The sequence below is a fragment of the Pongo abelii genome, chromosome 5 (genome assembly GCF_028885655.2).
Source record: "Pongo abelii isolate AG06213 chromosome 5, NHGRI_mPonAbe1-v2.0_pri, whole genome shotgun sequence".
NCBI classification, from domain to species: domain Eukaryota; kingdom Metazoa; phylum Chordata; class Mammalia; order Primates; family Hominidae; genus Pongo; species Pongo abelii.
In genome coordinates this window covers 28,298,041-28,321,374 of record NC_071990.2, presented here as the reverse complement: position 1 = coordinate 28,321,374, position 23,334 = coordinate 28,298,041, and the positions used below count along the sequence as shown (strand labels likewise).

The 23,334-nt window shown below is 38.2% G+C and overlaps 1 protein-coding gene and 1 long non-coding RNA gene across 14 annotated transcripts in view; one reads left to right on the top strand and one right to left on the bottom strand.

The window, feature by feature from the left end:
• The window catches only part of ZSCAN23 (zinc finger and SCAN domain containing 23), a 31,131-nt gene extending 19,307 nt beyond the window's left edge, over positions 1-11,824 (top strand). For 8 of the 11 annotated variants that reach the window (XM_063725153.1, XM_063725151.1, XM_063725155.1 and 5 more), the window contains one exon: positions 384-2,745. The gene's annotated coding sequence lies outside the window, so the exon portion shown is untranslated. Of the gene's footprint in view, positions 1-317; positions 2,746-7,852 lie in introns of those variants that run through there. The other 3 variants (XM_063725154.1, XM_063725152.1, XM_063725149.1) reach the window with 3 other exon arrangements.
• Positions 1-23,334, bottom strand: part of LOC129060186 (uncharacterized) — a 51,038-nt gene that overhangs the window by 10,236 nt on the left and 17,468 nt on the right. The window contains exons 3-5 of one of the 3 annotated variants that reach the window (XR_008526692.2): positions 4,671-4,790; positions 1,167-1,241; positions 293-460 (exon numbers count right to left, since the gene is read on the bottom strand). This is a non-coding gene — a long non-coding RNA (uncharacterized LOC129060186). Of the gene's footprint in view, positions 1-292; positions 461-1,166; positions 1,242-4,670; positions 4,791-19,059; positions 21,152-23,334 lie in introns of those variants that run through there. The other 2 variants (XR_008526693.2, XR_008526691.2) reach the window with 2 other exon arrangements.

Below are 23,334 nucleotides of genomic sequence, written 5' to 3'. Positions count from 1 at the left end.
TTTATTGCAATATTTGCTTTTTTGCAGTGGTCTAGAACCAAATCTGCAATATTTCCAATGTATGCCTGTAAATGGTAATTGACCCATCTGACATGCAATATAAGCATGCCAAGTTGTGTGCATTACTTTTTGTACCTATTGTTTTTGATAATCGTCTGAATATTTCACTGAATTTTCTAGATCTAAAAGCTAATAGTGTCTTATTCTTCACTCTTGAAGTAACTGAAATGTCTTTTAGTTAATTTTATGTCATTTTTTGCTTATTTATCTTTCACAGAAATTTTTTTTTTACCTTCATATTTTTTGCCTTGATACAGCCATTCACTCTGAGTAAACATGTTCCAGTTTGGAGTTGATCTTAACAATGATGTGTTATGCCTTAGCATCAGCCTGAAGCATACGCACTGCTGCAGTGAGCCAGTCTTCTGGGCTGTTTCACCCAGGAATGCATTCAGACCAACTGCAGAAGAACAAAAGAAGTGTCAAATAGTTAAAGAATCTAGCCTGCACAGAAAGGGAGCTTCTGGTCAGGAGTTCTTCAGAGAGGATACGGTGGGTATTTACTTGGGCCTCAAGGGTCCAGCTTCAGGTTCTTTGCCATCAGTGGTGGAGACCAGCGATACACAGCAAGGAACACATCTTGGAACTACTGATCCTGACCATTCTACCCAAGAACTCCAGGCCTGGGTATAGGAGCATCCCAGAGTATAGGGAAGAGGCTGTCTGTACTGAAGAACTTGGAGAGGAAGCTGAATGATCTGGGAGGAAAGGTAAAATGAAGAAATGTCTTATCAGATAGCAGGTATTATCTCCAGAGAGAGATAAGAGAGTTGACATAACTTCTCTAGGGTAGTTAGAGAAAATGGCTAACATGTTATTGGCCAGAGTTATTTATTTTTGTTCTAGTTTGGTGAGTTTTTTTAACTTGTAGGCCCTGTATATTTTCCCCTCTTTGTCCGTTTATCCCTGCCCTTGCAGATAACGGAAAACTGCTTTCTGCCCTCCCATGGTGTGTTCCACAGTAATAATGGGATTTTAAGCTCTAACTTTCAGCAAATGTCACCCTCATTAAAATCCATCTAATTGTCCCCAGTTCCCCACCCTCCTACAGGGGACAAGAAGTGTCCCAACGCAAATAGTGTATCTGGCAGCCTCATAGGACTCACCTGGAGTCCGGCTCTAGCCAGTAAAGGGTCAGCTCAGCTCTGAATGTTGGGAGTTTCACACTGTTAAGGAGAACGCTGAGGAGGAGATAGCAAAGAAGAAGTTAGGAAATGTTGGTGTCTTTTTGCATTTTTCCAAATGAACCTCGTCACTAAAATCTCTGCATACCTTTCATCTATTGCCTATTCCACTTTTAACGTGTTCCTCTAAGCATACCACTTTAACCTGGATTATGATTCTTTTCTTTCTTCACTTCTTTGCCTTAAAATTGTTTTTTTAAAAAAATCCTGCTACTCACGTTACCTTGCATGGTTCAGTTTCTCCCTTCTAATACTGCCAACTTCCTTAACCCAGACCTCTTATCGCAAAGACAGGAGAATGTTTTTCTATAATGAAGCCAATAGAAAACTACTAAAAGGCTACATGCAATAAGTAAATTTTTAAATGTACATTTTTTAAATGAGTGTAGGAAACATAAAACTTTAGTAGGTGCATGCTTACTGGGAAAGCATGCATACATGCTAAAATGTCATTATCCTGTACATATTGTTTACCACTTGTTTTTTAGTTTAATATTACATTACGGATATCTTTTCAAGTTACATATAATACCTATATGTAGCTGACATACATTTCACTGCAAGGGTATTGAATTATTTTGTAACTGGCCTTAGAGGGTTTTTACATTGCTGCTTTTTTCTTTTTTTAAATGCTACCAACTAAAAGCCATAAACTCTTTTCTTTTTCTTTTTTTCTTCACTCTGTACTATGAAAAAAGTTTAAGCATATATAAAAGTACAATTGTACTACTTTTAATAAATCCCCAAGAACCTCTCACCCAGCTTCAACATTATCAGATTATGGCCAATCTTGTTTCACTTACAACTCTACTCATATCCCATGTTTTTTATAATTTTAAAGCATATCTGAGCTAGCATAGTATTTCAAATGTAAATATTTCAATATTTGCTGTAAAAGATACGAATTTTAAAAATGTAAACATAATACTATTTTCATACCTAAACAATTAACAGTAATTCCTTAATATCAATTTTCCAGTTTTCTCAAAGATGTCATAAACTTTTTGTTCATTTTGTTTTTTAACTTATTTGAATCAAGATCCAAGGAAGAAAACACATTGTGATGGGTTGATATGTCTCCTAAGTTTCTTTTAATATATGGGTACCCTCTCCTGTTTTCTCTTCCAACTCACTTGTTAAAGAAAATGAAGTTGTTTGTCCTGCAGAGTTGCACACAGCATGGGTTTTGCTGTCTGCATTATGTGCTATAGTCTAAGATGTTCTGTTGTCCTCTGTATTTTCTGTAAATTGTAGTAACATACAGGCTTGATTAAAATCAAGTTTTAAGTTTTTTTGACCAGATAAATTTAATGATTTTGGCAAGATGGTGTGTTCTATTTGAAGCCTATTATTTTCTGTTTGTCTCTTTTTCTGTGGTGTTAGCAGCTAATTGATCCTCAATACCTGTAGCCAATAATCCATTAGGGGTCCCAAAATGGTGACATTCTAATTGTAGCCTTCTTTCTTCATTTAATAAAGCTGGAATAGTTATATAAAGAGACATTTCCCCTGATTTTCTGTTTGGTTATTCAATGGTTTGTTTAGGAAAGGCAAGATAATTGCTTAAGTCACTCCCCACTACTTTGCTTTTTAAATCAGTTTTCAAAACAATGAATTAGTTTGTAGTCATCCTTTAAAACAGTGACCAGTTGTTAGTAATAGTATCATTAGGAACTTTTGGATTGAAGCATTATTTGTTGTTTTTCAGTCCATAATACTATCCCTACTAAAGCTCATTTGTCTCCTCTTTGAGCAGTAGAAACCTTTTCAGTTTGTCTTTTTTTTGTTGTTGTTGTTGTTGTTGTTGTTTCCTTTTTCTGGAGAACGGGGTCTCGCTATATTGCCCAGGCAGGTCTTGCACTCCTGGGCTCAAGCTATCCTCCTGCCTCTTGCCTCCCTGAGAGCTGGGATTACAGGCGTGAGCCACCGTGCCCGGCCAGACCTTTTCAGTTTGGCATGTGAATCCTTATGACATGAACCTAGTCATCTTTGATAGTTTTCTTGCTGACCTGTATGATAAGATGTACCAGGCCCATCTTATAGTTTTCCTTACATAGTCCTAGAATTAATACTTTTTCCAAGGACCCCCGATTCTGCCTAATGGGAAATGGTATTTCAAAACCAAAAATAGGGCATTAGGAGTGCTTATGGCTTAGTTATTGGTCCTAGGCCTTTCCAGTACTCAGAGTTAGGAAAAAATTTAAAAGAAAGTGTGTATCATGAGTTCACATTGATAGTTCTAATTCACATTTACTACTTCAGGGTCTTAATCTCTTATCTTCATCTGTATCTCCTTTTAGAGGATTCTCAAAGACACCAGGAATGATAGAACATCAAATAATTACTCATTTGCTGTCCCACAATATATACACAATAGCCTCATAATAAAAAACATCAGCATTACCCACAAATATGATTACTGTAAATAGCTTAATGGTGGTGTGTGTGTGTACACACATGTTTTCTATTCTTTTTGTTCTTAAGATATATCTCACTTGGGCTATACAAAAAAAAAATTTACTGCTTTAAGGACATATGAAATAATTACTCTTTTATATGGTTATGCCACTAGTGGATATACACATAAGTTCCTTCTGTTATCTCGTTCTTCTGGCATGTAGTTCTAAAAAGTGCTTATTTCGTGAGCAAGTGATTAAGTAAAGTATATGTGAATGAGTGAATTATGCTGACATTTTCAGTCTCTTCTTTCAGATGATTTGATCAAAATGAAGAATGAGAATGTTCTTCCCAAACAAAAGAAATGAAATAACATGCCAACAGGAAAACACTGTCAGATTTGATGGCAGTATTCCTGAGAACTTTGTGTAGATGTCCAAATGTATGAGGAAAGACTAGGAAAATATCCAGAAAATACCACAGTGATGAATGTGGAATAATTTTTGCTCAGAACTCTGTCCTACTTCAGCATCAGAAATTCACACTGGTGAGGATTCCTATGAATGTAACAAGTATGGGAAAGCCTTTACTCAGGAGTGTAGGCTTCATGCAAATAAGAGAATTCACACTGGAGTTAGATATATAAATGAGAAGAATATGGGAAAGCTTTCAGTGCAAACACTGGACTCATTCATCATAAGAGAATCCATACTGGAGAGAGACCCTATAATAAATGTGACAAGTGCAACAAAGCCTTTGGCCAGTGGTCAGTCCTCAACCAGCACCAGAGGCTTCACACCAGAGAGATATGTTACTACCAGTGTAACAAGTGTGGTAAAGTTCACGTCAGAATTCAGCTTTTTCATCATATCAGAATCCATATTGGAGAGAAACCCTTTCATTGTAATCAGTATAGTAAAATTTCTCTTTAACGTTCATTCCTTATTCAACACCAGAGAATCCACTCAAAAGAGAACTTAGGAAGTTGATAAATATGGATGGAAAAGGCTTTGCATAATAGCTTCTCACCTGACATTGAAATTTTGTGAGTGTCCAGCATCTGAAATTGGAAAGGCAGAATTTCTTCCCACCAGACCTTGAACTTGGTTTGGATGAGAACTGGCCCTTCAAATGGTCCCCACCAAAATCCTGTCATTTAACAGAACAAGCCATTTACTTTTCCCCTAACCGCTAATCAAATAAAACACTTCTGTGATTCAAAGAGTGGCCTGTGGACCACCAGTTCAGTTTCCAGATGTTTTACTAGTTGTTCCAAAATACAGTTCTCACAAAAGCTTAGACTGTTATTTAATAATACTTTTTAGTGAAAACTTAAGTTGTACATAAAATACAAATAAGAATATTAGATGATTAATGTATTTTAAATGTAGCTGCCGTGGTGATAATTTGTCAAGTCAAACATGTTCAGCATCCTTTTAGGGACAGCACAGTGAATTCTTGGGCCTTCCATTCCTACCTAAGTTCTGATGTATAATATGTACCTCCCAGCCAAGACTCCAAACAAGAAAGATGCTTTTTTTTTCCTCTCTCTCTCTGTCTTAGAGACAGGATCTTGTTATGTCACCCAGGCTACAGTGCAGTGGTACAATCATATAGCTCACTGTAACCTCGAACTCCTGAGCTCAAGCAGTTCTCCTACCTCAGCCTCTTGAATAGGTAGGACTACAAGTGTATGCTAACATGCCCAGCTAATTTTTAAAAATTTTTTGTAGATGGAAACTCACTGTGTTGCCCAGGCTGGTCTTGAACTCCTGGCCTCAAGCAATCCTCTCACCTCAGCCTCCCAAAGCGCTGGTATTATAGGCATGAGTCACTGCACCTAGCTGCATCTTTTTTTTTTTTTTAATAGAGGTGTGTTAATTTTAATTTGCATTAGGAAAACATTGGAGATAACCCAAGCTGGTCTTCAAAGGAAGGGAATAAGCAGACTCAGATTTTGTTTATGGGCCAGGCAGGTAAATGAGTAAAGTAGTCCTAGAGTCAAAAAAAAGTGAAAACAAAACAAGTTGTATTGATTTATTATTATTATTAATACATTTTATTAGGGGTTCAGGAAAATTGCCAAAATCCTCTTTATTGATTTTGAGTTCTACTGCAGGAGAAAGATGATCAAGTTAATTGTTCATTTTGACCACCATAAATATAATGATCTTTTTATACTTTTGAGTATAGTGTAGAAAATCATACTAAGTTTTACTGCTGAATCATTTAAATAATCAACTAATAGTCTTTGAACCATCATTAATTTTAATACCAGTCTGTAAGTTATGTCGTATGTATCCAGATGTGGTGGCTCATGCCTGTAATCCCAGCTACTTAGAAGGCTGATGTGGGAGGGTCGCTTAAGGTCAGGAGTTAGAGGCTGCGGTGAGCTACATTTGTGCTGCTGCACTCCAGCCTGGGTGACAGAGTGAGATCCTGTATCTAAAAATAAATAAATAAATTGGCCGGGCGTGGTGGCTTATGCCTGTAATCCCAGCACTTTGGGAGGCCAAGGCAGGCAGATCACAAAGTCAGGAGATCGAGACGATCCTGGCTAACACGGTGAAACCCCGTCTCTACTAAAAATACAAAAAATTAGCGGGGTGTGGTGGCGGGCACCTGTAGTCCCAGCTACTCGGCAGGCTGAGGCAGGAGAATGGCGTGAACCTGGGAGGCAGAGCTTGCAGTGAGCCGAGATGGCTCCACTGCACTCTAGCCTGGGAGACAGAGTGAAACTGCATCTCAAATAAATAAATAAATAAATAAATAAATTATGGATACCCCATTCTCCATTATGTGCTTATTTCACATTGCATGCCTGTATCAAAACATCTCATGTACCTTATAAATATATATACCTACAGTGTACCCACAAAAATTAAAAAATTAAAAATAAATAACTTACGTAATCATACAGTGTTTCACAACTTGAAGTCAACTTCACAGGGGTCTTACTGTGTTGCCTAGGCTGATCTCAAACTCCTGCCTCAAACTATCCACCCATTTTGGCTTCCCAAAGTGCTGGGATTACAGGCATGAGCCACTGCACCTGGCCTTAATATTCTTTATCATGAATATAATCTGTATTCTTATGTGAATGCAAAATAATAAATGGGAAGCTCTGGAGAAATAATTTGTCTTTTATCTTTGATACTCAAAATCACTTAGTAAGAAATTTTCCTGAATGGTCATCAGTATAAATTCCTCCAGAGGCATTTGTTTATTCCTCAGTCTAGTTTTGAAATGAAACCAGAAGGTAAATAATACACAGCTATAAAGAAGTGAAGCTGGTCTGACTCCAGAGTCTGCATTCTTTACCATTATACCACCTCACACTTCTAACAGCCTTGAAGAAATATTTTTACATATATTACCTTTTGATTCGCGTAGTCACCCTATGAAGTTGTCAGGACCAGTTATTCCCGTTTTGCTGACAGGAAGTTGAGACAGTTAAAAACAAAATATGTACATACATACCCAATGCTAGGAAGCAAATTAATAAATACTAGGGCTCTGTATCCCAGTCCACTGTTCTTTCCACTAGATGTCCATGGACTTCAATATCAGAAGCCCCCAGATTAAGATGATCTGGCTCCTATGTAAACTTTATCTTAGCCGGGAGCGGTGGCTCAAGCCTGTAATCCCAGCACTTTGGGAGGCCGAGTCGGGCGGATCACGAGGTCAGGAGATCGAGACCATCCTGGCTAACACGGTAAAACCCCGTCTCTACTAAAAATACAAAAAAAATTAGCCGGGCGCGGTGGCAGGTGCCTGTAGTCCCAGCTATTCGGGAGGCTGAGGCAGGAGAATGGCGTGAACCCGGGAGGCGGAGCTTGCAGTGAGCCGAGATCGCGCCACTGCACTCTAGCCTGGGCGACAGAGTGAGACTCCGTCTCAAAAAAAAAAAAAAAAAAAAAACTTTATCTTAAAGCAATTGTTTTCCCTTTCAGGAGTTGCACAGGGAAGAAAATTATCTCTTACAAGCCCTCAGAAGTGCTTCCTTCTTAAGCTTTTAGCCTCCAACTCTGAGAAAAATGGTTACATTTTCAGCAATTGTTCCAAGTGTCATGAATTCACAACTGAACGCAGAGTTTTTAAAAATTACCTAGCTTACCTACTAGTTATCTGCGTAGGAAAACAACTTACTTAGATGCTATCTTTAATCATAAGCATGAACAAGATCATTGTTTACTATCTTTCTTCAATAGGTTTAGACTCTTTTTACTCAAAGTGGTCAGAAGATCGGCAGCCCTGGCATCACCCCAGACCAACTGAATCAGAATCTGCATTTTAACAAGATCCGCAGTTGATTGTTATATACCTTAAACCTTGGAAAACACTGCTCTGCCCTATTTTCCAGATTTCCCCATGAAAAACCTCACAAATATACTGTTTTTAATTGCTAAAAGTATGTGAACTATTGAACAAAATCTCTTAGGTTGGTTAAAGAACAAACAAATTGTTCTATTTCATGAAACTTTTTTGAGGCACAGGGAGAAAAAGTTTATCAAGTTAGTTCCCAATTACAAACGTGCCTAGCACTAAAACCTATTGTGAACAATTTGGAATTTACATCTTTATCGTTTTTTCTAAAGCTTATAAAATGTCTTCAGATGTTCTCCATTAATCATTACAACTCTGTGAATTAGTTATTGTCTGTTTTCTACAGATAAAGAGGCTAAGAAAGGTAAAGATTTATTCAATTAGAAAGTAATAAGCCACAGTGAGAACTGGTTTAAGTTCAGTGGATTCCAGGTCAGTGTTCTGCAGTCCAGATCAAACAATTCAGCAGCATCTATAAATTCCTAGAACATAGGCTGTGAGCAACTGAAGACACGTAAAAAAAGTTGAGTGCCTATTGTATGCACAATACTGTGCAAAATGCAGTAATATCTTGCTAAATTTTGAAAGCAATGTGAATTGGGCATTTCAAAGCCATGAAGGAGGGGTACCAAATAACTTGGTTTCTCTTGCCATTTAAAGTGGATTTTTCCTCCCAGAATCATGAGAGTGTATACATTTCACCTACTGAGTGAACACTGATAAGTAGCACAGGAAGTTGAACTTATGTTTTATTTAATCAGTTACTAACTAGAATAAAGTGATTGGTTTATGATTAAATTAACTAATTTCTCTTCATATTTGATTATTTCTGTATCTCACAAGTTGTTTTATTAGTTGTGCATTTCAAAGTTCTTGTTAATTGATGAAAACGTTTTGCCTTCTAGAGTAATTCTCCAAACTACCACTTTTCCTGTTACTTCCACACCTAATTAGGTACTACTCATTTGAGTTAAATGAAAATGATTTGAACACCTATGTGTAGTACAATGTAAGCTGCTACAGGATTGCAAAGATAAACATGGTGTCATGCCTGCATTTCAGGAAATCTAAGTTATACTATATGAGAGTCAATATTAATAATTACATTTGCTTTGAAAGTCCTTTCAATTATATTAACTCATCTGATCTGTCAGGACAGTGCATTGGTAGTTATATCTCCTAGCCTAGGAGTAGGTCTCAGTCTATGCCACGTGGGATGACTGAAAAAGGACTGGAAAATCCACAGTCTTACTGGTTTGAAGAACCAAAGGATCTTCAAAGAGTTTAGGGGATCCCAGCAACTGGAAAGGGAGTGGGGTGGGAATCCTAGGAAGGCAAAAAACAGATAAGTGCAGCCCCAAGTTCTATATATAAAATCCACCCAAATTTCCCCATGGTTCCTGAACCATGCATCACAGAGTAGATTTCAAGTAGTTCAGCTATGGCTAAAATGTCAACTCAGGTTTCAGCTGCCATCCACTACGAGAGTGACAATTTAAAGTTATCTACCTGCGGCCACGCGCAGTGGCTCACGCCTATAATCCCAGCACTTTGGGAGGCCGAGGCGGGCGGATCACCTGGGTCAGGAGTTTGAGACCAGCCTGGCCAACATGGTGAAACCCCGTTTCTACTAAAACTACAAAAATTAGCCAGGCGCCTGTAATCCCAGCTACTCAGGAGGCTAAGGCAGGAGAACAGCTTGAACCCGGGAGGCAGAGGTTGTGGTGAGCTGAGATTACACCACTACACTCCAGCCTGGGAGACAAGAGCAAGACTCCGTCTCAAAAAATAAATAAATAAATAAATAAATAAATAATAAAGTTATCTACTGCTTAAAAATACAAAACTCAATACTCTTTGGAAGAACATAACAGAATCCAGAGAGCCTACAACATATTCCCTTTTCCAGGGCTGCATCCAAAATTAGTTTATTAAAATTAGTAAATTGTGGTTAATTTTCAAGAGAAAGTAGAAACCACCCATAAGATGACCGCTTTAACATGTGAAGTGTAAAAATCCACATGGAAACTTATGTTTCTGAAATCCTTAGGTGACAAATATATTGAGCACATATTGGACGCCATCATCTCATTATTAATCCCTTTTAGATTAGGGAATCCTTTTCCTCAAGGAATACATATTCTAGGGAGAGAGAACTGACAAACACAGAAGTATTGATAATTTTAGGTACTGATAAATGCTATAAAGAAAATAAAACAGGATGTTGTCATGGTGACTGGAGTGTGGTTAAAGGCTACTTTACAGTAATCAGGAAAGGCCTCTATTAAGAGCTTAATAATTGACTGTATACTGTTTTTAAACCACACAAATTTATCTTTTTAATGTTCCCAGACAATGATAACCAAGTTTATTTTTTAACGTACAGACACTTTAAGCATATTAAAGGCCTATAAAAGGCCTTTAAAAATCAGCACAATCATTGGCTTTCAAACTGTTCTCCAGAACCTGAGGTGACTCCTCAGATGTTACTTGGCAGTCAGCCATGGGCAGGATCAGGTCAGTAAAGCAGGGTTCTGGCATCCAGCCCCCTTTGCTTCACCTGAGAAAAGGCTCTGCTTTATTTTTAGGAATTTATTCAAATTCCTAAAAATGGTTTTTGCCAACTGCAGTAGCTCACCTGCGATCCTGGCATTTTGGGAGGCCAAGACAGAAGGATCACTTGAGTCTAGAAGTTCTAGACCAGTGTTGCAACATAGTAAGACACCGTCTCTAAAGAAAATTTAAAAATTAGCTGATCATGGTGGCACATGTCTATAGTCCCAGCTACTCTGCAGGTTTAGGTGGGATCGCTTGAGCCCAGAAGGTGAGGCTGCAGTGAGCTGTGATCGCACCACTGCACTCCAGCCTGGGTGACAGAGCAAGTTCCTATTTAAAAAAAAAGAAAAAAGAAAAAAGAAAAAAAAATCTTTTACTGGTCTATAAAAAGGAAGGGGGAATGGGATTAAAATCTAATGGCCTAATTTATTGTTTCATAGGTTACAAAATAGACTCAGAGTTTATGTGACTTGCTCGAGGTCAATTTTTTAGTTGGAGACAAAATGAGGCCAAAATAATTGAGACCTCAGTCTGGTGCATATTCCTTGGCAACCCTGTCTCTATATTCATCAACCATGGCTAGTGAGTCTTCTCATTTTTGAGCCTGATTGGGTTTCTATTGTCTTTTTTTTTTTTTTTTTTTAAAGACGGAGTCTTACTCTGTCACCCAGTCTGGAGTGCAGTTGAGCAATCTCCACTCACTACAACCTCCATCTCCCAGGTTCAAGTGATCCTCCTGCCTCAGCCTCCCAAGTAGCTGGGATTACAGGCAAGTACCACCATGCCCAGCTAATTTTTGTATTTTTAGTAGAGACACGGTTTCACCCATGTTGGCTAGGCTGGTCTCAAACTCCGAGGCCACCCAAAGTGCTGGGATACAGGCATGAGCCACTGCACCCAGCCAGGTTTCCATTGCCTTTCATATATTATTTCACTTCCTTTTCCTTAAAAATTCCTTATTTTGGTAAAATTACTACTTTTTTAAAAAAAATTGCTTTATCACAATGTATACTGCTGCTATGGTCTGAATGTTTGTGTGTCCCCAAAATTCATATATTGAAACCTAATCAGTCATCACTGTGATGGTATTAGGAGGTGGGGCCCTTTGGAGATACCCTCTTAAATAAGATTAGTGCCCTTATAAAAAAACGGCCACAGAGAGCTGCCATACCCTTCCACTGTGTGAGGATATAGCAAGAAGGCACGATCATTGACCCTCGCCAGATACCAAATCTGCTGGCGCCTTCATCTTGGACTTCTCCACTTCCAGAACTGTGAGAAATAAATGTTTGTTGTTTATACATCACTGAGTTTATGGTGTTTTTGTTATAATAGACTTAACAGATTAAGACACATGTACACTTTTTTCTTTCTTCCTTTTTTTAAGAGACAGAGTCTCACTCTGTTGCCCAGGCTGGAGTGCAGTGGTGCAACCATAGCTCATTGCAGCTTCAGACTCCTGAGTTCAAGGCTCAAGGGATCCTCCCACCTCATCCTCCTGAGTAGCTAAAACTACAGACATGTGTCAACATGCCCAGCTAACTTTTAAATTTTTTGTAGAGACAGGATCTGACTATATTGCCCAGGCTGGTTTTGAACTCCTGGCCTCAAATGATCCTCCCTCCTTGGCCTCCCAAAGTACTCAGATTATAGGCATGAGCCACCACACCCAGCCACATGTATACTTTGCTTTCATTCCTCCTTTCCTTCCTCCTTTCTTTCTTCCTTTTTCTTTTTCAGCTGAACCATCTAAAAGCAAGTTGTATGCAATCCCATTTACAATGGACACAAAAAAAATAAAATACCTAGGAATATATCTAACCAAGCTTCAAAGACCTCTACAAAAAGAACTATAAAACACTGCTGAAAGAAAAAAGAAATCATAGATGACACAAACAAAGGGAAAAGCATTTCCTGCTCATGGATTGGAAGAATCAATATCACTAAAATGACCATACTGGCCAAAGCAATCTATAGATTCAACACTATTCCTATCAAATTACCAATGTCATTTTCACACAATTAGAAAAAACTATTCTAAAATTCATGTGGAACCAAAAATAACCCAAATAGCCAAAGCAACCCTAAGCAAAAAGAGCAAACCTGAAGGCATCACATTAGTTGACTTCAAACTATGCTGTAAGACTACAGTAACCAAAATGACATGGTACTGATACAAAAACAGATGCAGAGACCAATGGATCAAAATAGCCCAGAAATAAGGCTGCATATCTATAGTCATCTGATCTTTGACAAAGAACAAAAATAAGCAACAGGGAAAGGGGCTCCCTATTCAATAAATGGTGCTGAGATAGCTGGCTAGCCATATGCAGAAGAATGAAACTGGATTCCTACCTTTCACCATAGAGAAAAATTAACTCAAGATGGATTAAAGATTTAAAAGTAAGACCACAAACTATAAGAATCCTAGAAAAGCATGAACCTGGGAGGTAGAGCTTGCAGTGAGCCAAGATTGCACCACTGCACTCCAGCCTGGGTGACACAACGAGACTCCATCTCAAAAAAAAAAAAAAAAAAAAATTCCTAGAAGAAAACCTAGGAAATGGCATTCTGGACATCAGCCTTGGGAAAGAATTTATGATAAAGTCCTTAAAAGCAATCTCAACAAAAATGAAAATTGACAAGTGGGATCTAATTAACTAAAGAGCTTCTTCACAGTAAAAGAAATTATTAACAGGTAAATAGACTACGAAAAAAAAAAATACTTGCGATCTGCATCCAGCAAAGATCTGATATCCAGAATTTATAAGGAAAACAAACAATTCAACAAGCAAAAAACAACCCCATTAAAAAATGAGGAAATCACATGAACAGACACATCTCAAAAGAAGACATACAACATCCAACAAACATATGAAAAAATGTGCAACATCACTAATCATCAGAGAAATGCAAATAAAAACCACAATGAGAACCATCTTACACCAGTCAGAATGGTTGTTATTAAAAAGTCAAACAATAAGAGATGCTGGTGAGGCTGAGGAGAAAAAGGAATGCTTATACACAGTTCAGCCACTGTGGAAAGCAGTTTGGTGACTTCTCAAAGAACTACCATTCAACCCAGCAATCCCACTACTGGGTATGTACCCAGAGGAAAATAAAGCATTCTACCAAAAATATATATGCACTTACATGTTCATCACAGCACTATACACAATAGCAAAAATGGAAGTAAAGGCTCCCCCATGTACCCCATGCTCCATGGAATCAACCTAGATGGCCATCAATGGTGGAATAAAGAAAATGTGGCAAATACACACTGTGGAATACAGGTAGGCACCACCATGCCTGGCTAATTTTTTTGTATTTTTTGTAGAGACGAGGTCTCGCTATGTTGCCCAGGTTGGTCTCGAACTCCTGGGTTCCAGCGATCTGCCCACCATGGCCTCCCAAAGGGCTGGGATTACAGGAATGAGCCACTGCCCCTGGCCAAATTACATATTCTTTATGTTTTTTATACATTTAAATAAATGTGTAAATGTTTTTATACATTTAAATAAATGTGTAAATGTTTTTATACATTTAAATAAATGTGTAAATGTTTTTATACATTTAAATAAATGCCAAAACCACAGTATAGTTTTATTAGACATATTTAACTTCCTTTCTTATACTAAGTAGCAGAGAAGGATCTATTTAAGAAGTCTTAGATAAAAAGAGACTCCAGGGCACCATCAGTTGTTGACTTAGGATAATAAGTATCCCAAATGGAGCAAGACTTCCACTAAACCTTGACTTGCTTATTTCTAGAGTGTCTCTGTCACATACTCTCATATTTACTGTGATCCCCTTTTTATGGTTGTCCATTATTAGTGAGTATAAATCAACCTCAGAATCATCATCTTTAACGGTCCTTTCCTGCTCCTTACCACTGGCTACTTTTCCAAAGATTTTATACTTAGTCCATATTTCTACACTTACCCATATGCATCACTTTACCACTGCAAAAGTTTCAGACAATGTCTCCTTGCTCTCAAATATTGTCCCTTCTACACATCTTGATTGGCTTCCTATTGTGCTTTGCATTTTTTCAGTGACCTTCATCAGTCTTCTTGCTAACTACTTCCCTCTCCTACATGCAGCAGCCCTGTTACCCACATCCTAAAATACTTGCCTCATAAATCTGAATTGTACTCATTGAATTTATGTTCTTCCTTGGATAGTTCGTCTACTTATAGCTTCAGATGGTGATTCTAGAAGCAAATACAGAAATATGTGTCCAAAGCAAGAAACATGAAGAAAGGGAACCACATAGGGGACTATCTGGCAGACCCAAAGGAAAATTTTGCAGAGTCTGAAGGAGCAGTTAGGTACATTCCACGATTAAGAAACAAGTCAAACTCAATGACTCCAAAACGAACGTTATCCAGAATTTAGTACATAATCAGCATCAGAAGCTCCTCTGAACACAGAAAGTCTTGCAGCATGGGGTACACGGAGGAGCCTTTACTCCAAATACAGACTTCGCTGAGCAGCAAAGAAAGCAAACTCTGAGCCCACCCACTGTATGTGAAGAGTGTGGGAAGACCCTTAGATCAAAAAATGGCCTTATTCGTCAAATGGGAATCCAGGTGGAAAGAAAAACCCTGTAATGTGATGGGTGTGGAAAAACTGTTAAAGATCAGTTTTTAGTCGACATTGGAGACTTAATACAGGTGAAAAACACTTGTTGAAAAGGCTTTACTCAGAATGCAAGAGTTTTTGATGATCTTGAAAAACATTCAGAAGAGAAATGCTTTGGTTGGAATGAGTGTAGTAAAACCCTGATTCATCGGTCTGCCTTGATTCAGCATCAGGTAGTTTATATAGCAGAGAAAGCTTGTAAGTGCCATGACGGCAGGAAAGCTTCTGTACACAACTTATCCCTCTTCAGGAGATCCACTAGATGAAAACATTCTTTAAATGTATTCAGTGTTAGCCTTCAGTTAGAGAGCAGGCCACACTGAGCAGCAGAGATCCACTACGAAGATCCATTATGAGGTCCTATTTGCAGGATTTCTCCTGCGAATAGGACCGGCATGGGCAACCCAGCATCTGTACTAAGAATGCTCACTTGGAGGAGAAAGAAGATACCCAGTAGGAAAGTGAGAGTCACAATGGAGGCCTTCCTAGAAATGATTTTCTGAAAAACAAGCTCTGTGAGCATAATGAGATTGAGACTAGTGACTCAGTAAAAGTCTTGTGAAACATCAGAACATACACTCTTCAAGGGAGAAATACCTCGAAGATACTGACTGTGGGAAGTACTTAAGCCCAGGGCTTACTGAACTTTAGAAAACTTATGCAGGAGACCAATCCTACAATCTTCATTTTACATGAAGAATGTAAAAAGACTTTAAGTGCAAATGGTAGCTGTATTAGACATTTTTAAAAAAAACACACTGGATAGAGGCCCTACAAATGTAATGAATGTCAGAAAGCATCCTGCCGGTTGTTAGCCCTTAACCAGCACCAGTTTTTCCATGCTGGAGAGGAGCACTGTTATTGCAATGAGTGTGGCCAACATTTCAGAACACAGGCCTGTTTTACCATCTCTGAGTACAAACTGGAGGAAAACCCTTTTCAGTGTAAACTATGTAGTAAGTTTAGTAAACTATTTTTAAATTTGAGACCACCATAAAACAGCATAGTAAACAATATTGATTAAACATCAGGACAGATTTTATGATTGCTTTTAAAGTGGGAAATCTGCCTTTACTGTAAATACCTTATTTATCTCCCAGATTATTGACAAAGAAATTGAATAAACTGGTGTCAGACATCAAAGCAAGTTGTCTATATTATTGTAAATTCCATTTATTGTGAATGTATTATAACTAGGTACTAGTAGAAGATACTTCACACATGGAAATTTTTTAGAGGTGAGGCAACTGAAGCTCAATGGAGTGGTCGTGTGCTCAAGGTCACTGTGACATATTTCACAAATGCTATCTTGACCCAGTTTGTAAGTTATGGCTAACAAATCTTCAATTCCCCTTTGCAGATAGTTTGCTAACCCCTATCCCAGTCTCTTTACTTATTGGTCCTCCACTCTCTGAAGCCACTGTGCACACACCACAACTGCCTCCCTTATTAGGGCCTCATTCTCTGAGGACAGGTACTAGACAACTAGGGACAGCCCCTATGACCCAGAGGCTATGAAATTAACCAGTCCACATGGAGCCCCTGAAACCGAGCTAACTCCACCTCCTTGCCATATATATACACTGCCTTCTGCAGCTCCAGCTTGCCATTACTCTGTCCGTGGATCCAACTGTGTGCAGCCCTGCATGGCAGCGTCTCTCTTTTGGAGTTGTAAGTAACAAAATTCTGCTTTTCATCATCAGTATGTTGTGTCCCTTCATCAAAGAATCTTTAAATTTTATAAAACAGTCACTCGGTTATTACGTGCCAGAAGTGAGGTTCAGACCTATATCAAAATCTCTTAGATTCAGACTCTTTCTCTTAAATTGGTGCTCTGCTCTGCGTCACACTGACTCTCTCCTCGTGCTATCAAAATTACCTACTGTTGCAGCTCCCAACAGTGTTTCTTTTAGTGTTTGTGGAAGATATAGATTGCAGCCTTCCCCTTTTCCTTTATTCATACTCATATTCTTAATGCTTTGATTCAATCCTAGATGGAACTCAACAGTCTTCAATGTGGGAGTAATTTCCTATAGGGCCTCTAAGAGGTCATGCAAAAATACGAGTCTTATCAAAAGATCAAAGTCTATGTTACACATACACACACACACAGCAGATATTGTAGATGGGCCATTATATCTTAGTGATCTGTGAATTTCAAAACCTAAGGACCTGCAACTCAGAGGACAATCCAGCCCTCCCAAAGAAACCATTTGTGTTAAACAACAGAACTGCCTAGTTGATGCTTCTAGGATAGGTACATTTTACTATTTTGTTAATATGTTCATATTGTTCATCTTGGGTATTGTTCACCTTGGGCAGTAGCATCCGCATTTTGACAAATACTCAAAATGTTAATTTTCCTTTTTCGGGGACGGAGTCTCATTCTGTCACCCAGGCTGCAGTGCAGTGGTGCAATGATGGCTCACTGCAAGCCTCAACTTCCTGGCCTCAAGTGATCCTATCACCTTGGCCTCCCAAAGTGCTGGGATTACAGGCATGCACCACTGCCCTTTAATTTTTCTTTTGCTGTTGTCTTTTTCTTCTCTCTTTTTTTTTTAAACATGAACATTGCCAACATGCTGTTGTCTTTTTCTTTAATCAAAGTAAGATAGGCTTATAATTTTTATTGACCACTTTGCACTGAAAGGTTTATAATATTTTAAAAATCAAACAGCAAACCAGGTTTTACGTTGAAAAGCAACAGACCTACTTTATCATTTGACACACTCCCTGGTACCCCTGAGGGGTACCTTTTCTATCTCTGGTTCTCCTAATGGTCACCTCCATATCACTAAGCAATTTAGTTCTATTACTTGTTGTTGTTGTTTTGTTTATTTACTCTTAACACTGCCTATTGAATATTTGCTATGTTCAGTTGGAACTTAAGTCACAACCTTCAATATATGATTATGTTACTATTCTCAGTTTCTACTTTTGTCTCCTTGGGATGAAGGGCAGCTTAAATTTTTACTCACTTTTTACTTTTTTACTCGCTCACTTTTTAAAACAAGGTTTTATTCAGTTTATGCCCAGTTATATGGCTCAGTATCTGCTTACCAGCATGGACCTATTGAAATAGTTTTCAGACTTTTTCTCAATCTGTCGCACATTTCTTAAAGGTAGATGAGAGATGACCAGCAAAAAACAAATGGTATCAATGGTTCATCAGTTAGATACAATTTGATTTTTTTTTTAAACAGCTAGTTATGGACTCTCCCATTAGAGCTGTAGATAGGAAACAAAACATTCTACTATATCCATGTGAACCCTGAAGGTTCTTCCTTTATTGACATATTTACCTGTGTTCTCAACTATATGCTTTCTCTGAAGTACCTGTGTTCTCAACTATATACTTTCTGAAGCTCACAGAATTCACATCACAAAACTTTGTTTTGCTTTTGGCTTCTGATTTCAAATCTGTAAATGAAATACTTCCTTTATTATCACTAATGATGATTTAGAGTTAAGAAATTAGTTTTTTGTTTTGTTTTGTTTTGTTTTTGAGATGGAGTCTCACTCTGTCGCCCAGGCTGGAGTGCAGTGGAGTGATCTTGGCTCACTGCAACCTCCGCCTCCCAGGTTCAAGCAGTTCTCCTGCCTCAGCCTCCCAAGTAGCTGGAATTACAGGTGCCCACCACCATGCCTAGCTAATTTTTGTATTTTTAGTAGAGACAGGGTTTTATCATATTGGCCAGGCTGGTCTTGAACTCCTGACCTCAGGTGATCCTCCCCCGTCGGCCTCCCAAAGTGCTGGGATTACACGCGTGAGCCACCACGCCTGGCCAGAAATTAGTATTTTTTAATAAATATGAGAATTTAAAATTTGGTAATATGTTAAATGTTTATATATTGAGTTTAAATACTAACATTTTTCTAGGTGAGAAATATGGATTTAAAATACAAAAATGTGATTTGACAACAACTGTTTAATATAGTTACTACAGGATCCCACACTTTGATTTTTTAAAAAGGTTTCAGGTCTAACCCTGATTTGGTTTAGTGTTTAATGTGATTAAGAAATTGGTTAGTAACAAGAAATGGGGAAAGGATTCCCTATTTAATAAATGGTGCTGGGAAAACTGGCTAGCCATATGTAGAAAGCTGAAGATGGATCCCATCCTTACACCTTATACAAAAATTAATTCAAGATGGATTAAACACTTAAATGTTAGACCTAAAACCATAAAAACCCTAGAAGAAAACCTAGGCAATACCATTCAGGACATAGGTATGGGCAAGGACTTCATGACTAAAACACCAAAAGCAATGGCAACAAAATCCAAAACAGACAAAGGGGATTTAATTAAACTAAAGAGCTTCTGCACAGCAAAAGAAACTACCCTCAGAGTGAACAGGCAACCTACAGAATGGGAGAAAATTTTTGCAATCTACCCATCAGACAAAGGGCTAATATCCAGAATCTACAAAGAACTTAAACAAATTTACAAGAAAAAATCAAACGACCCCATCAAAAAGTGGGCAAAGGATAGGAACAGACATTTTTCAAAAGAAGACATTTATGCAGACAACAGACACATGAAAAAATGCTCATCATCACTGGTCATCAGAGAAATGCAAGTCAAAACCACAATGAGATGCCATCTCACACCAATTAGAATGGCAATCATTAAAATGTCAGGAAACAACAGGTGCTGGAGAGGATGTGGAGAAATAGGAACACTTTTACACTGTTGTTGGGACTGTAAACTAGTTCAACCATTGTAGAAGACAGTGTGGCGATTCCTCAAAGATCTAGAACTACAAATACCATTTGACCCAGTGATCCCATTACTGGGTATATACCCAAAGGATTATAAATCATGCTACTATAAAGACACATGCACACGTATGTTTATTGCAGCACTATTCACAATAGCAAAGACTTGGAACCAACCCAAATGTCCATCAATGATAGACTGGATAAAGAAAATGTGGCACATATACACCATGGAATACTATGCAGCCATAAAAAAGGATGAGTTCATGTCCTTTGTAGCGACATGGATGAAGCGGGAAACCATCATTCTGAGCAAACTATCACAAGGACAGAAAATCAAACACCGCATGTTCTCACTCGTAGGTGGGAATTGAACAACGAGAACATTTGGACACAGGACAGGGAACATCACACACCGGGGCCTGTCGTGGGGTGGGGGGATAGGGGAGGGATAGCATTAGGAGAAATACCTAGTGTAAGTGATGAATTAGTGGATGCAGCAAACCAACATGGCACATGTATACATATGTAACAAACCTGCACGTTGTGCACATGTACCCTAGAACTTAAAGTACAATAAAAAATAAATAGTAAAAAAGATAAAAAAGAAATTGCTAACTATAGCCCATAAAAAATTACCTTATACTGTATATAATAATTTCCATAAAAATTGGAGCTATACCTGGCCTAAAATTTAGTGCAAGTCCTCAACATCAAGCTTTTTCCTAACTGGAAATTTAAATATCAACTACAAATTGAAAATTGCATATTGACTATGTCATTGAAACGGAGGAAAGTTAATATTCTTAGGAAACAGTCTAATCAAACCATTACAATCTAGTAAACATCTGATCTTGTTATCTATTGCTGCATAAAAAGTTACTCCAAAACAGTGGAAAAAACCACACCATCATGTTTTGGGCCAGGAATTTGGGGAGGACTCAGCTGAGAAATTCTTCTGTTTCATGTGGTGTCAACTAAGATCACTTGCTGGTATTCATCTGGCAGTATAATTTGTCTGGAAAATCCAAGACAGCTTCACTGCCATGCCAAGTGCCTTGGCAGGGACAGCCAGAAAAGTGGGCTTAGCCGGGCTAATCTTCTCCATGTGGTCTCAGAGCTTCTTTATGTGGTCTCGGAGCCACATAAAGCTCACTTTGGGGTCATTTTTTCGGCATCTTGAAGGATTCTTGCAGCTCAGTCACTGGAAAGCAGGGTTGGCAGACTTCTTCCATGGTGGCTCAGGACTTCAAGAGCAATTGTTCTCAAAGACAAAAAGTGAAAGCTGCTGCTCTCCAAAGGCTCAGGCCAGAAACCACGGCATCACTTTTGCAGTATTTTATTGGTCAAATTAATGATTAACCCCACTCAGATTCAAGGGAAAGTGACATAGACCCCACATCCTGATGAGAAATGTCAAATAATTTGTAGCCATCTTTAATTTTCCACAATACCTTTATCCACCTCAGATTTAAAGTCTGAAGGAAAAATAAGCCTTTTTCAAAATCTTTTCCCAAATAACTTTTTTCTCAATTGTCTCCATCCCCTTTCAACCTCACTAAATAAACCTGGCACAATTATGAGCTAATCAAGTTAATACATGCTTTCACTTTCACAAAGTAACAAAGTGAGCTTCCAATATTACAGTTTTACCTTTTCTGTTAGTCTTTGAGTCCTAGATCTCAACATCTGGGTTTTTTCCCTTTTAAGTGCAGTTAGAAGGCTTATCAATATATCACAGGAAACTTTCTCCTTCTTAAAAGTTAGAGTTATTTGGTTAGTAAAATGGCCGAAAAGTGTTAGTAATAACGTTAGACAAAACTTGTTTAAAATAAAGGTATTCTGGAGATCCATTTTGTCTGCTCTTTGTCTCTATATCCTTGTGTTTCTCTAGTGTCAAAAACGGAGATCGGTTTTACTCAGAGTTCTGTCTTAAGCTCTCTTTGTGCTTAGATGCTCTTTTCTTGTGACTACATTGCATCTGTGACAAAAAGTTGACTGTTTCACCTAGGTCCCTGGGAACTATGCCAAGTCAATCATCCTTGGTGCAAGCTGACTTTTTAAGTGAGACTTTCATATCAGCTTCTTACAGTAAGTCATGCCAAGTGGAACTTGGAAAACAACTGCGTTGCAAAAATCCTTCAAGATGCCTAGAAAGGGACCCCAAAGTGAGCTTGAGTTTCACTTCCAGGTTGAATTCAAGTTGTTGCCCAATAATTTCTCTGTCTGTTGTTTTCTGAGATGTTCTACGGCTTCAGGTGAGATTTGAGCCCCGGCATGGTGTGAGGAGGGATCTCTCTCTCTCTTCTCTGCAGATGCCCTGAAAGAAGAATCTATAGGGCTGGCAGTAGGGGGCAAAGGGCACTCCAGAAATCTGTCCTAGGCTGTTTGTTAGCACCACACATTTCATGAAATATCTTAATCGTTTTAACCATTACTGAAAGGTGGAAGGCTCCAAAATATGGATCTCAAGCTAACTCTCTTCTCATGACTCCTAGACCCACAAATTCCTAAACCAATCCATTAACAAATAGCAACATCTACAGTGTAATGCTTCCTAGGATTTCGAACTTAACATGGCCAAGCTGTGCTCATAAATTTCTTCTCAAAATGCTACGTGTCATTTAGTGTCCCCTGTCTTGGTGGAGGGACCACCATCCTCTGATGATACCAGGCTTTTTTTTTTTTTTTTTTTTTTTGGTTCTCTTATCCCCCACATAATCAATGATGAAGCCCTGATCCATTTTTCCTCCTGAGTATTTCTCAATTTCATCCCCTCATACTTGGCATTTTAAAAATCAGGTCTCCCCCAATCCCATTTAATCTTGTGTGTGTGTCACTTCATATTTTTGTCAAAGTATCTTTGAGATGGATTTCTAGAAGTGGTATTGCAGGAACAAAGGGTAAACTTACATATATAATTTTGCTGTATAGTATTATCTTTCCTACCTATGGGTTGTACCATTTTGCATTCCCACTAGAATGTTAAGAGTTTCTCCTTCCTCATGAGTAGAGCATGCTGTCAAACTTTTGTACCATTGCCAATCTGATGACTAACGGTACCTCAGTCAGCATAGTTTTTAATTTGTATGTTCATATTTTGAGTGAAGTTGAACATCTTTACAGATGTTTGAGGGCTGCTAGCATTTCTTATTCTGTCAACTATTTATTTCTTTTGGCCATTTTCTCTATTGGGTTATTGGTTATTCTCAATTTTTAGGAGCTCTTCAGATATTTGGAAAACTAGCCCTTGCCTGTGATATGTTGCAGGCCTTTTTCTTTCCTTATTTTTTTTTGACAAGCAATACATTTTATTTTCATGTAGCCAGATTTATTATTTTTATGGGTTTTAGATTTTGAGTCATATGGTTAGATAATGTTTCCCCATTCCCACGTGTTAGAATTATTATTCATGTTTTCTTCTAATACATGTGTAGGTGGATTTTT